We start from the raw sequence: 15,906 nt of genomic DNA, 5'->3' as shown, positions 1-15,906 counted from the left end.
TGGAAATTAAACAGGAATTTCCACTAACCCTTGTCTAGTTCCCGTTAATTGACACATTATAAATCACTTTACCATTTTCCGAATGTTGTCAAAAAGAATAGATTTCTTAAATCACAGTGGACCTCATAACATATGCCCGTAATCATATCATAATGTATCTGATAATTCAATCATTTGATATTATCTCTTAATTCTGTCGATAAATATATCGAAACAAATACGTTCATGTAAAGTATCATATATCTAATACTTTGTTAATGTTTTCAGTTAATGTTATATATTATATATACATATCTATATACTAATAATTGTTCGTGAATCGTCGAACACGGTCAAAGGGTAATTGATTACATGAATGTAGTTCCAAACTTTTTGAGATTCAACATTACAAATTCTGCTTATCGTGTCGGAAACATATAAAGGTTAAGTTTAAATTTGGTCGAAAATTTCCGGGTCGTCACACGTCGGTAGGAAAATAATAATGCATACAGGTGGTATCACGGTTTACTACCTTTTACTTATTTTAATATTTCTGTTATTATTTATATATATCATGACCAGCACATAAGAGGAGAGCGTGTAGATTTAAACATATATTTTTTTTTCCTTTTTGCCTGAACCAATTATGGGATTGTTCAGCTAACGAGCCACACACGTTCCTCATGTTGATGCTTTGGGGTTGAGTTTCATTTCCTTCAATACATCATCTTTGTTCACTTCTTGAGATGGACACCTCAAACCACCACTCTACCTCTTCACTCACCATCTTTGGCCATGAAAGCCCATCGTGATGCTTGCTGTTATATTCTATTTTTGCCCGAGAACTAACCACACAAAACCCACCATCTTCCTAGGTTTCTTCCTCCTTTCTATCGTCAACCAGGAAACCTATCTTCATCACAACCCATCACCTCATCACCTTGATAAACACCTTTCACTACCCTCTTCAATCACCACATCAATGTTTGCTGCAAAATGTTCGAACCATCTCCTTCGTTTTCTTTTCCTGTTTCGATACAAATCACCACTAATCTTTTAATCACCTACAAAACCAACAATCATCAAACTTATAACCTGCTGCAACTTGCAAGTAACCATTCACTGATTCGAGCCAAGCAACTCAAAATCACCAAAACACCACCACCTACGGACGGTATTTACTGTTCACTGACTACAACTACTTTTTGCGTTTATTTTTCTATTTTGGACAAGAACCCAACAAAAACCCACTTACTATGCTCCTATTTTTTTTACTGTCACCACTTCTCTTCTCAATATATATCATGTGAGATTCATTTGTGAATTAGGAAAGGTGATTGACAATTAAGTTGCAAGAAAAAGTGATCCTTAATTAATTGAATTTTTTTTCGTGCTAGTGCTATAACACGTTGACTTCACTGCCACCAAATCCTTACATTCAAGACTAGTAGTTAATTGTTGATATTAGCAGGCCACAATGATTTAAAAGAGTTTAAATTATGGGTATTTGAATTTACTAATTGGGCTAACTATTTTGATATCTTGGACTTGGCTTGGTAATGGGTTTCAAATGAATTGGGGCTTCTAGTAATTTGTTTGTTGCGCCGAATTCCTATTCATCTTGTTGGACTGAATTCCTATTCATCGTGTTGGGCCGAAATGAAAACAAACGGGTTAAAATAAATGAAATTCTGGTATTAATTAGAAAAATGGATATGGTGCAATGGTTTATTGGTGTTATGGGTGAGCGAGAGGTCTCGGGTTCGAGCCTGGATAGCGGTTGGTGTTTTTTTTTTTTTTAAAAACATATACATTAAGGTAGCCTTTCTAACCTTTTTATAATTATTAGTATTATCATTATTATTATTATTATTAATGACATAAGTATTATTATCATTATTATTATTATTATTATTATTATTATTATTATTATTATTATTATAAGTATTATTATTATTATTATTATTATCATTATTATTATCATTATTAGTAAAAACATTATTATTATAGGTATTATAGTTATTATTATTACTATTATTATTATTATCATTCATATTATTAAAAGTATTAAAATTATCATTTGTATTAAAATTTACATTTTTAAAAAGATTACCTTTATTATTAAAACTACCATTGTTATTATCATTAATAAAATCTTTAATATATAAAATGAATATAGGAAACATATATGTTATTAATATAAAAATAATATAACTAAAAAAAATATATATAAATTTGTTCGATTACAATTATATGTGTTAATATATACATAAATGATATAGGTTCGTGAATCTGAGGCCAACCCTGCATTCTTCAGTTCCGTCGTATGCATATTTTTACTACAAAATATCGTATTGTGAGTTTCATTTACTCCTTTTTAAATACTTTTGCAATATATATTTTTGGGACTGAGAATACATGCGCTTTTATAAATGTTTTACGAAATAGACACAAGTAATCGAAACTACATTATATGGTTGAATGATTGAAGCCGAATATGCCCTTTTGCTTGGTAGCCTAAGAATTAGTAAACCGATCTACTAATTGACGTGAATCCTAAAGATAGATCTATTGGGCCTAACAAACCCCATCCATGGTTGCGGATGCTTTAGTACTTCGATGTTGTTTTATCATGTTCGATGGATGTCCCGGAATGATAGGGGATATTCTTATATGCATCTTGTTAATGTCGGTTACCAGGTGTTCAATTCATATGAATGATTTTTGTCTCTATGTATGGGACATATATTTATGAGAAATGGAAATGAAAAATCTTGTGATCTATTAAAATGATGAAAATGAATATTTATGATAAACTAATGAACTCACCAACCTTTTGGTTGACATTTTAAAGCATGTTTATTCTCAGGTATTAAGGAAATCTTCCGCTGTGTATTTGCTCATATTAGAGATATTACTTAGAGTCATTCATGACATATCTCAAAAGACGTTGCATTCGAGTTGTCGAGTTCATCAAGATTATTATTAAGTCAATTATAGTTGGATATATTATGAAATGGTATGCATGCCGTCAACTTTTGATGTAATGAAAGTTTGTCTTTTAAAAACGAATGCAATGTTTGTAAAATGTATCATATAGAGGTCAAGTACCTCGCGATGTAACCAAATGTAATGTATTCGTCCTGATGGATTAGGACGGGTCATTTAAGGTGGTATCAGAGCGGTGGTCTTAGCGAACCAGGTCTTGCATTAGTGTGTCTAACTGGTAGTTGTTTAGATGTATTAGTGAGTCTGGACTTCGACCGTGTCTACATGTCAAAAGTTTTGCTTATCATTTCGTGTGGAAAATCACTTGCTTATCATTCTTAGTCTAGACACATCTTACTGCATTGATTGCATGAATAATGTATAGACAAAATTCATATCTAAGCGTATCTGCTAATTCATATCTTAGCGTATCTGTTACTGTAAACTTTATCTAGTATATTCCGTAAATTCCTCCGCAATCTACGAAATCTTTTGTTCTATATATATAGATATTCTATGTAGTTAGGATACCATCTGATAACCGAAAATCATTTCCTATCGAAAAATCTTTTACTCAATCGTACAAAATGGGACTCATCACTAGTTCAAGTTCTTCAGAACCCGACAGCTATTCCGACATGGATGTTCACCTAAGCTCCGAAAGCAGCGTCACCAGAATGAATCAACCAGTCAGCCATCCCCAATTCATTTGATGGGTTCGTAGTCTACTTAATCACTGGAGACAAGAAGAAGGTGATCCTTTCCACCCACCTTATTGCCCTCTCAACGAGGAACCTGAAGCACTTACCGGCGAACCTATCCGAAACACCATTTTCAGCCTCATTTTCAGAATATCTCGTCACGATTATATTCTATCTAAAATCCTAAACCTTATTCATCCTCTAGTTCCAACCGACAATCATCCCGGAATAATAGAAGAAGTCAACGACTTTCGCGCTCGGGTAGTGACTTTGGAGAATATGACGCAAAATTTACCAGCTTCAGCAGCATCACCAGCACCAACATCAATACCAATACCACCAACAACCCAAGTTCAACATCACACATCTCAACATCTCATTATGTACCTCGAGCATAATCATCAATCTGTGAATCGTTCTACATCATTTATCTTCGTTCGACATGACGATTATGTAATCTCTAATGTTTTAGAGGTTATATATTCTTGTTCTAACGGTAAATCAAATGAGTTTAATATCATATTGACTCATTATATCCATGATTACATCTGAAAAAAAAATATATGTATATATATATTTTTTCATAAAGATTGTAATTAAAAATTCTTTCGTACAAACTGTTAATGGTGAAAATATTTTAACGGGTAGGTAATACCCTAGGAATATTTAGATTTCACATTAATAAGTACACTGTACATTCTTTTAAATCTAATTCAACAGTCATTTACTATCCTATTTACAACCACCGATATACGTATCCGTTCACCGCAGAATAACCCTTTTCATTCAATTTCATATTTGGATTTTGATCTATCAGAATCTAACAAGTGACATAATGAAGAAAACATTGGACAAAAATAAAATTTGTTAGAAACAAACAAATTAACTACGAGAAAAAATTTGTTAAGAATCCACGCTAACTGTTCCTAGCTAATTGTTCCTAGCTAACTGATTACATTTTATTTATCGCAATTTTAATTCTCGCAATTTTATTTATCGTCATTTAATTTCTGTTATTTATTTTACGCACTTTATTTATCGTCATTTAAATACTGTTATCGGGACACGTATACAATGTTTTGACATATCATATCGACGCATCTATATATATTATTTGGAATAACCATAGACACTCTATATGCAGTAATGATCGAGTTAGCTATACAGGGTTGAGGTTGATTCTACAATAATATATATACTTTGAGTTGTGATCGAGTCTGAGACATGTGTACGGGTCATGATACTTATTAATTAATTCGAATATTATATATTAAACTATATATGAATTATTGAATTACTAAATTGTGGACTGCTAACTGTGGACTGCCAATATTGGACAATTAAAATGAATTAAAATATTGATTATAACATATGAAACTAAACAATTCTTCAAATTTGTCACTTAATTTCATCTTAAACCTCGTTTGTATCTTGATGATTACAATTTGCGTTCAAACCTTTCATGATTCTTGAAAACACCTCAATCGAGAAGATGAACCAACCGCACTTCATCTACGGAAGTAAAGATTGATGCATATGGTTATGCACCTGAAAACACTCGGAACCTGAGTAAACGTTTAACACGTATCTGTGCTAGCTCCTTTGGCGCTGTTATTACTGAAAATAACTTTGCAATCCCTTTCCAAATTAGCCAATTTTATCACAGCTCCAACAAGTCAACTTCGACTTTTCGTTTGAAACAACCTTATTATAACCTTGATATATATGCGTGCTCTTTTATTATTACCAGGGAATCTTTTATATTCCACTAAATTACCAGCAGATGTACCAGCAACCTCATTGCTCCTTGGCTTAAATCTCTACGACAAATCAATATATTTATCCATTGAATTCTTATCATGAACTCATCGGTATCTCGTAACGATAATTACCATACCAAGTACCGGAAGGTATCAATCGATAATCTCAAAATTCTCAGCGATTCTACGACAACAATTTATATATATATATATATATATATATATATATATATATATATATATATATATATATATATATATATATATATATATATATATATATATATATATATATATATATATATATATATAACTTCTATCTCCTGGATTTACGAATTTCAATTCTGAATTTCTGAAAAGCGCTTTAGCCTATGAATCAGTTTTATGAGTTTTGAAAAAGCTGATGAAGCAGTGAAAACTAAAGACTGCCTTAACAGTCAAAAGTTGATGATAAAGAATGGAGTGTTGAAAAAGCTCATAGATTTTGATACTGAAAAACGAATTGAGCAAACCATGAAGGAGACTCTGAACAAATCACAAGGACTAAACTTGTACATAAAGAATCCTGATGTTACTGATTCTGATAAAATCTCTAGTGAATACCTTGCTCCTTAATCGCTCTAAATCATCGTGAATGAATTTCTTCATCACAATTTGATTCTAAAATTCTAAGATATTATCGTATTTTTCATTATTAATATCCTCAATATTTCTGAAGATATCTTCATAAATATTCTTGTCCGATATTAATTATCTCTCCGCTCTATCTGGGTTATATCATAATAGAAAGCTATTTTAGTTTCTAAATTCAGTAAAATTTGAATTTAAAATACGAAAGTTTTTGAAGTAGTGTTGGGAACTGAAGCATGATTTAGTATAATATAATGACACTTGATCAACGTGATTATATTAGAGTAAGTCATGCTGAGTTTATAAGGAAACGTGATGATTCACAGACCATAACGTCATCATGTGCCATGTTACACGACTCTTACATTCTATCTAATATATAAACATATCAAGAACATATTTTCCTGATAGTTCTATATTTTCTCTTGAATTCTGGTAATTTAACCAATCATGATCATGCTATTACAATCTCTTTCTTAGAACATTAGTCATGTTCATTCGGAACTCCATACCTGTGAATTCTGGACCATGATTCGTATAACTTAAAGTCGGGAAGAGAAAACAAAAGTATGAAACTTCAAAATATAAAGGAAATGAGAAGGGTGGATTTATAGTGAAATATCCAACAGTGCAATCAAAACAGATTATCGTATTTAACCAAAGAAGATCTTATTTCCTTAATTACCGAAGAATCAAATCTTATCAAGAAGATTTTCTCCAAATCCCTTGAACTCCGGAAATCTACCATATCTACGTCAAAGGATATGACGAAATATTATTTTCTCATTTCACTCATTTGTGATAGCTTCACTTATACTCTTCGCGTAATCGAATTATTTTATCCATATTACTCAATGATGATAAAACTCTAATTTCTAGCTCGTATGCTCATGAAAAACATACTTATTGTCAGCCATGACCATCCCAATCAAATTTCGGGACGAAATTTCTTTAACGGGTAGGTACTGTGATGACCCGAAAATTTTCGACCAAATTTAAACTTAATCTTTATATGTTTCCGACACGATAAGCAAAGTCTGTAATATTGAGTCTCAAAAATTTTGAACTGTTGTCATGAATTCAATTGACCTTCGACTGCTTTCGACGATTCACGAACAATTGATTGTAAATAAATATGTGTGTATATAAATAATAATTAAAATTTGAAGTATTATATGTTGTTGTTATTAATATTAATAAAAATAAAAATAAGATATTATAATTATTTTTATTTAAAAATATATCTATATATATAAATAAAATATAATAAATACATATTTTGTGATTTCGAAGTTATTTAGTAAACGGCGGTAACGCTAAATTGTTATTTGTTTGATAGTAAACAAGTTAAGAAGGAACTTATGTGATTTCAAATCAAACAGTGATCCGAAAATGAGTTTTACAAACTATAGACTTATTAAAAATGTATTTAGAAACTATTTGTTGAATTTTGAAACTTTTCATATTTTACTTGGGGTTGGAAGTGAATAATTAATGTAATTTTTATTTAATAGTTAATGCTCGAATTTTATACCATAATGACCAAAATAAATAAATATAGTTAATTTAAAAATATGAGATATTTCTGAAAACTTTTATTCGGCATTGAGTAAACAACGGAGCACGAAATAGCAGCCGGATATAAACGTCGGTAGGAAAATAATAATGCATACAGCTGGTATCATGTTTTACTACCTTTTACTTATTTTAATATTTCTGTTATTATTTATATATATCATGACCAGCAAACAATAGGAGAGCGTGTAGATTTAAACATATATATTTTTTTTTTCTTTTTGCCTGACCCAATTATGGGATTGTTCACCTAACGAGCCACATACATTCCTCATGTTGATGCTTCGGGGTTGAGTTTTGTTTCCTTCATTACATCGTCTTCGTTCACTTCTTGAGATGGACACCTCAAACCACCAATCTACCTCTTCACTCACCATCTTTGGCTATGAAAGCCCATCGTGATGCTTGCTGCTATATTCTGTTTTTGTCTGAGAACTAACCACACAAAACCCACCATCTTCCTAGGTTTCTTCCTCCTTGCTATCGTCAACCAGGAAACCTATCTTCATCACAACCCATCACCTCATCACCTTGATAAACACCTTTCACTACCCTCTTCAATCACCACATCAATGTTTGCTGCAAAATGTTCGAACCATCACCTTCGTTTTCTTTTCCTGTTTCCATACAAATCACCACTAATCTTTTAATCACCTACAAAACCAACAATCATCAAACTTATAACCTGCTGCAACTTGCAAGTAACCATTCACTAATTCGAGCCAAGCAACTCAAAACCACCAAAACACCACCACCTACGGACGGTATTTACTGTTCGGTGACTACAACTACTTTTTGCATTTATTTTTCTATTTTGGACAAGAACCCAACAAAAACCCACTTACTATGCTCCTATTTTTTATTACTGTCGCCACTTCTCTTCTCAATATATATCACGTGAGATTCATTTGTGAATTAGGAAAGGTGATTGACAATCAAGTTGCAAGAAAAAGTGATCCTTAATTAATGGAATTTTTTTTCGTGCTAGTGCTATAACACGTGGACTTCACTGCCACCAAATCCTTACATTCAAGACTAGTAGTTAATTGTTGATATTAGCAGGTCACAATGATTTAAAAGAGTTTAAACTATGGGTATTTGAATTTACTAATTGGGCTAACTATTTTGATATCTTGGACTTGGCTTGGTAATGGGTTTCAAATGAATTGGGGCTTCTAGTGATTTGTTTGTTGGGCCGAATTCCTATTCATCTTGTTGGGCCGAATTTCTATTCATCTTGTTGGGCCAAATTCCTATTCATCTTGTTGGGCCGAAATGAAAACGAACGGGTTAAAATAAATGAAATTCTGGTATTAATCAGAAAAATGGATATGGTTCAATGGTTTATTGGTGTTATGGGTGAGCGAGAGGTCTCGGGTTCGAGCCTGGACAGCGGTGTTTATTTTTTTAAAAAAAAACCTATACATTAAGGTAGCCTTTCTAACCTTTTTATAATTATTAGTATTATCATTATTATTATTATTATTAATGACATAAGTATTATTATTATTATTATTATTATTATTATTATTATTATTATTATTATTATTATTATTATTATTGTTATTATTATTATTATTATTATTATTATTATTATTATTATTAATATCCTTATTAGTATCATTATTAGTAAAAACATTATTATTATAGGTATTATAGTTATTATTATTATTACTATTATTATTATTATTATTATTATTATTATTATTATTATTATTATTATTATTATTATCCTTATTATTATCATTATTAGTAAAAACATTGTTATTATAGGTATTATAGTTATTATTATTACTATTATTATTATTATCATTCATATTGTTCAAAGTATTAAAATTATCATTTGTATTAAAATTTACATTTTTAAAAAGATTACCTTTATTATTAAAACTACCATTGTTATTATCATTAATAAAATCTTTAATATATAAAATGAATATAGGAAACATATATGTTATTAATATAAAAATAATATAACTAATAAATATATATATAAATTTGTTCGATTACAATTATATGTGTTAATATATACATAAATGATATAGGTTTGTGAATCTGAGGCTAACCCTGCATTCTTCAGTTCCGTCGTATGCATATTTTTACTACAAAATATCGTATTGTGAGTTTCATTTACTCCCTTTTTAAATGCTTTTGCAATATATTTTTTTGGGACTGAGAATACATGCGCTTTTATAATTGTTTTACGAAATAGACACAAGTAATCGAAACTACATTATATGGTTGAATGATCGAAGACGAATATGCCCCTTTTGCTTGGTAGCCTAAGAATTAGTAAACTGATCTACTAATTGACGTGAATCCTAAAGATAGATCTATTGGGCCTAACAAACCCCATCCATGGTTGCGGATGCTTTAGTACTTCGATGTTGTTTTATCATGTCCGATGGATGTCCCAGAATGATAGGGGATATTCTTATATGCATCTTGTTAATGTCGGTTATCAGGTGTTCAATCCATATGAATGATTTTTGTCTCTATGTATGGGATGTATATTTATGAGAAATGGAAATGAAAAATCTTGTGGTCTATTAAAATGATGAAAATGAATGTTTTTGATAAACTAATGAACTCACCAACCTTTTGGTTGACATTTTAAAGCATGTTTATTCTCAGGTATTAAGGAAATCTTCCGCTGTGTATTTGCTCATATTAGAGATATTACTTAGAGTCATTCATGACATATTTCAAAAGACGTTGCATTCGAGTTGTCGAGCTCATCAAGATTATTATTAAGTCAATTATAGTTGGATATATTATGAAATGGTATGCATGCCGTCAACTTTCGATGTAATGAAAGTTTATCTTTTAAAAACGAATGCAATGTTTGTAAAATGTATTATATAGAGGTCAAGTACCTCGCGATGTAACCAAATGTAATGTATTCGTCCTGATGGATTAGGACGGGTAATTTCACGTATGGTTTCGATGAACGGATTAAAAGATATAGCCAATTGAATTATCATTAATTTTAGGATTATTACTAAAATTATTATTATTATCGTCGTTATTATCGTCGTTATTATTATTTAAAAATTATTATTAATATTAATATTAATATCATTATCGTTATTAAGACAAGTATTATCATTTAAAAATGGTTATTATTATCATTATTACTATCGTTATTATTATTAAGGTTATTATTAATATTATTATTATTATTATTATTATTATTATTATTATTATTATTATTATTATTATTATTATTATTATTATTATTATTATTATTATTATTATTATTATTATTATTATTATTATTAATATTATTATTATTTTTTTAGGACAGCGAAATTGGGATCACCCGAGGGGGACTAAACCACCCGTTGCGATCATCTCCCGTTTTGACTATGCCGATGCAGCGATAATAACCCCGCCCCCATCGCTGCCCGGGAGGAAACCTTGAAACCGATCCAAGGGCACGGCCAAGTAAAACCCCCATCCCTTTACCCCACTTAGGGGTGCCCCGGATGATTCCGGACGGGCAGGATAGAGTTGCATTTACATTTAAGTAATTGTTGTAGCCGGGTGGAGTCGAACTCCTGACCTCAAGTGTATTAGAGGCAGGCCACTACCACTCAACCACAACTGCAACCTCAATATTATTATTAGTATTACAATTAATATTATTATAATATTTATTATTACTAGTATCATTATCATTAAAACTAATATTAGTATCATCTAATTATTATGATTGCTATTATTATCATTATTATGAATGCGATATAAAACAGGACTAAAAGCTTTTAAACAAATCGATTAGGAAATAATGAGTATAAGTATCATGATGAAATTAAAATATTGTAATATATTGAGTTAGATAAAAATATCGTTTTCATTATTATTATTAAAAGTATCATTAATATTAAAACTATCATTTTTATTAAAATTATCATTTTTTAATAGAAAACCATTGCTATTATAAAATATTATTAGTATTATTATCATTTTTGTATTGTTATTATTAAAAATTATTATTTTGAATAGAATTATTATTATTATTATTATTATTATTATTATTATTATTAAAGTTATTAATAAAAAGTATCGTTATTATTAAAATTATCATATTTAGAATTATCATCTTCATTAGTAAATATAAATATTGTTATTATTAGTAGGATAATAATAATTATTATTATTACAAAATAATACAACTTTTACTCATTATTATTATTATCAATATTATTTTATCAAATAAATATGGGATACAAAGATATTTTTACCACGCGTAATATAATTACATTATTAATAACTACCAATATAGTTTTACGATATTAAGTGAACTTTATAAATTTTATTACTTAAGATATATAAAAGTATATTTTTATCATATATAAATGTTAATATAAATTTTTATTAATAAATGACTTTTATTATTTACTTTAATAAAATCTGATAAATATATTTAAATATATATAAACCGACTATATTTAAGTTATATAATAAACACGTATAAATTTTGGAAATCATTTTGAGTCAAATTGACTTTTGTTGACTTTTGCATGATAATCTCGAGCATTAGGATTGTGATACACTATGACCTGACCTAAATTGTTAGACATTTATTTGACCAACATATACTAATATAGGTTCGTGAATCCGAGGCCAACCTAGCTCTTGTTCAATGCCATCATATGTATTTTTACTACGAAATACAGTATTGTGAGTTTCATTACTCCCTTTTTAAATGCTTTTGCAAAATATATTTTTGGGACCGAGAATACATGCGCTTTTATAAATGTTAGACAAAATAGACACAAGTAATCGAAACTACATTATATGGTTGAATGATCGAAATCGAATATGCCCCTTTTAGTCTGATAATCTAAGAATTAGGGAACAAACACCCTAATTGACGCGAATCCTAAAGATAGATCTATCGGGCCCAACAAGCCCCATCCATTGTTGTGGATGCTTTAGTACTTCGAAATTTATCATGTCTGAAGGATGTCCCGAAATGATTGGGATATTCTATATGCATCTTGTGAATGTCGATTACCAGGTGTTCAATCCATATGAATGATTTTTATCTCTATGTATGAGATGTATATTTATGAGAAATGGAAATGAAAATCTTGTGGTCTATTAAAAATGATGGAAATGAGTATTGATGATAAACTAATGAACTCACCAACCTTTTGGTTGAAACTTTAAAGCATGTTTATTCTCAGGATTGAAAGAAATTTTCCGCTGTGCATTTGCTCATTTTAAAGATATTACTTGAAGTCATTCATGGCATATTTCAAAAGACGTTGCATTCAAGTCGTTGAGTTCAATAAAGATTATGATTAAGTAAATGACAGATTAGGTCATTTATAGTTGGATATTATGAAATGGTATGCATGCCTGTCAACTTTCGATGAATGAAAGATTGTCTTTTAAAACGCATGCATTGTTTGTAAAATGTATCATATAGAGGTCAAATATCTCGCAATGTAATCATATGTTATTGTATTTGTCCTTATGGATTAGGACGGGTCTATACAATAACAATCAAATAGCACATACCGGAGTCCAAGCATAAGAGCAAGCTAATCTAAGCATACCGTACGATCGCTATACAACAAACTAATATATCAACAATGTAAGTACACCAAAAATGATATGAACAACGCCATTAAGCTATGCCCAGAGGGTTAGCTACATCACAACAATATAAATAAAATATTTATATATAATCAACGAATCTACAACCCAAGGTTAACCACTTAACCTTAATCACCCGAAGGGTAGCCGTGCAACCCGGCCTTAGTGAATACGCACAACCCGAGATTCACTACCTTCACTACATAGTATAACCGAGGATGGTCGCGCAAACCGAGCCTTAGTGAATTCGAACAACCTGACATTCACTACCTCAAACTATGGGTCCAACCCAAAAGGGACAATCGTACTACCCGAAATATTATGAATACGTACAACCCGAAATTCATGTCCCACACCATAACCCACGATCCCGGGATTATAAAAATCCACATCATCGGGGTTAATCAACCGCAAACCAAAAACCAAACCCACACGGTTGGGATTATATAATAATGCACATCATCGGGGTTATCCCAATCACAAGCCCATGTGAAACGACCTAACCCGTCGTATTTTCGGCCCATAATATTTTTTCCTTTTTAACATAATAATATATACAACATTAGCCCATTTATGTTTCTGAAAACATCATCATTACAATATTAAGATTAAACACCTTTAAAACATACAATGCATGAATTAAGTTTACAAAACAGGAATACAACCCGGGACCCATTTGACGTATCCAAAAGATAGATCATGACCCGACTAGTTTACTTTACAACCAAAACCGAGCATGGTGATTGGGAACGCTAACCAATCCTAATCAAAGTCTAAAGCAATCCGTAAAGCACTAGTCCCCAAGCAAACCCAAGCCGCCACTTGCAACCTATAAAAAAATATAAACAACGAGAGGGTAAGCTAATTGCTTAGTGAATGCAATACTTATACATATAGATATATAGTTTACCTACACGCATCCACTTACAAACACCACGCAAACAATGCATAAACGAGCTAGTATCACCAAACATACAACTAGCAACTGTGACGACTCGGAAATTTTCGACTAAATTTAAACTTAATCTTTATATGTTTCGACACGATAAGAAAAGTCTGTAATGATGAGTCTCAAAAAGTTTGAACTGTTTCATATATTCAATTGACCTTCGACTGCTCTCGGCGATTCACGAACAATTAAGTGTAAATAGATATGTGTATATGTATATATAAATAATAATTGAAATATAATTTGAAGTATTATATTTTGTTGTTATTAAAAATTAATAAAATAAAAATAGGATATTATAATAATTATTATTTAAAATATATCTTTATATATAAATAAAATATATTGAAAATAAATATTAAATAATTGTAATACTCGTTTGATGTTTCGATTGATATTAAACAAGTTAAATTCGAACGTATATGATTTTAAAATAAATGATGATCCGAAAATGAGTTTTACAAATCTTAGACTTATTAAAAATGTATTTAGGAACCATTTGTTGAATTTTAAAACTTTCTATATTTTAGTTGGGGTTAGGAGTGAATAATTAATGTAATTTTTATTTAATAATTACTAATCAAATTTTATACCATAATGACCACAATAAATAAATATAGTTAATTTAAAAATATGGGATTTTTTTTCCGAAGACTTTTTATCCGCCATTAATTTACAACGGACCACGATATATCACTCTGAGAAAACTGTCGGTACTATCAAACAAGTGAATGGCTACTAATGTATATTTTAATGGCACGTTTTTTTATAAAAATATTATTAATAATTCATATCCTAACTTTTCTATCAATCACAAAATTTGTTACAGTGAAATGGATGTTAACAAAGAAAATTCCAAATTCAACGATGACTTTTTATTTGTACAGCTAATTCCCACTTATTATATTTACTATATTATAAAATATATAAATATAGGTATATAAATATAGATATATGGATACAGTTACATGATCATAACACCCATCAAAATGCTTGTGTTCTTCTTCTCCTTACGACAACTTTTGGCCACCACAATCTGACCACCCTACAACCGCAACCATCTCCGTCTATCACCTCATTGAACCACCACTTCACCTCCATTAAACCATAAACCACCACCATCGTGTACCACTCTTACTAATTAAACGTTTCTTTTTCCTGTTTCAAACTGTCAATAAAAACCACCACAACAAGTAACTTGCTGCTGTTCGAATACTACCTGTTCGTTGTTACCATTGCTGCGTTCCCTTTTCTTTCTCAAACAGTAATTAACGAGGGTGATGTTGAGTGAAGAAGACGACGAACTAGTTATGATAATGATCGTGATGATATTTGATATTGATGATGATGCGTATGTGGAAGATGTTGAGTATGTTAAGATGATGAGGGTTAATATGATGATGATGTTGACATGTGAAGATGATGATGGAGGGGTCAGGAGGTAGACGTATTCTTTGGATTCCAATTTCCATGAACATCAATTCTTGTTTTAAACTAATCGATGCAGATTCTGCATTGGGCCATAGACAAGACTCAAGCCCAATAATCTTCAATTAAACAAATAACACTTGGGCCTATTATTAGGCTATATATCCTGACATTGTTGGGCTGTCATGTTCTAGTTACTATTTGGACCGAAACCCAGTATATGTTCTCTGTTAGGCCAAAGAGATGATAATACGATAGATTAGGATTATAATATCGGTGATTATGT

The sequence above is a fragment of the Rutidosis leptorrhynchoides genome, chromosome 2 (genome assembly GCF_046630445.1).
Source record: "Rutidosis leptorrhynchoides isolate AG116_Rl617_1_P2 chromosome 2, CSIRO_AGI_Rlap_v1, whole genome shotgun sequence".
Lineage (NCBI taxonomy): Eukaryota > Viridiplantae > Streptophyta > Magnoliopsida > Asterales > Asteraceae > Rutidosis > Rutidosis leptorrhynchoides.
The sequence above is the reverse complement of the archived record's forward strand: the minus strand, read 5'-3'. Positions refer to the sequence as shown.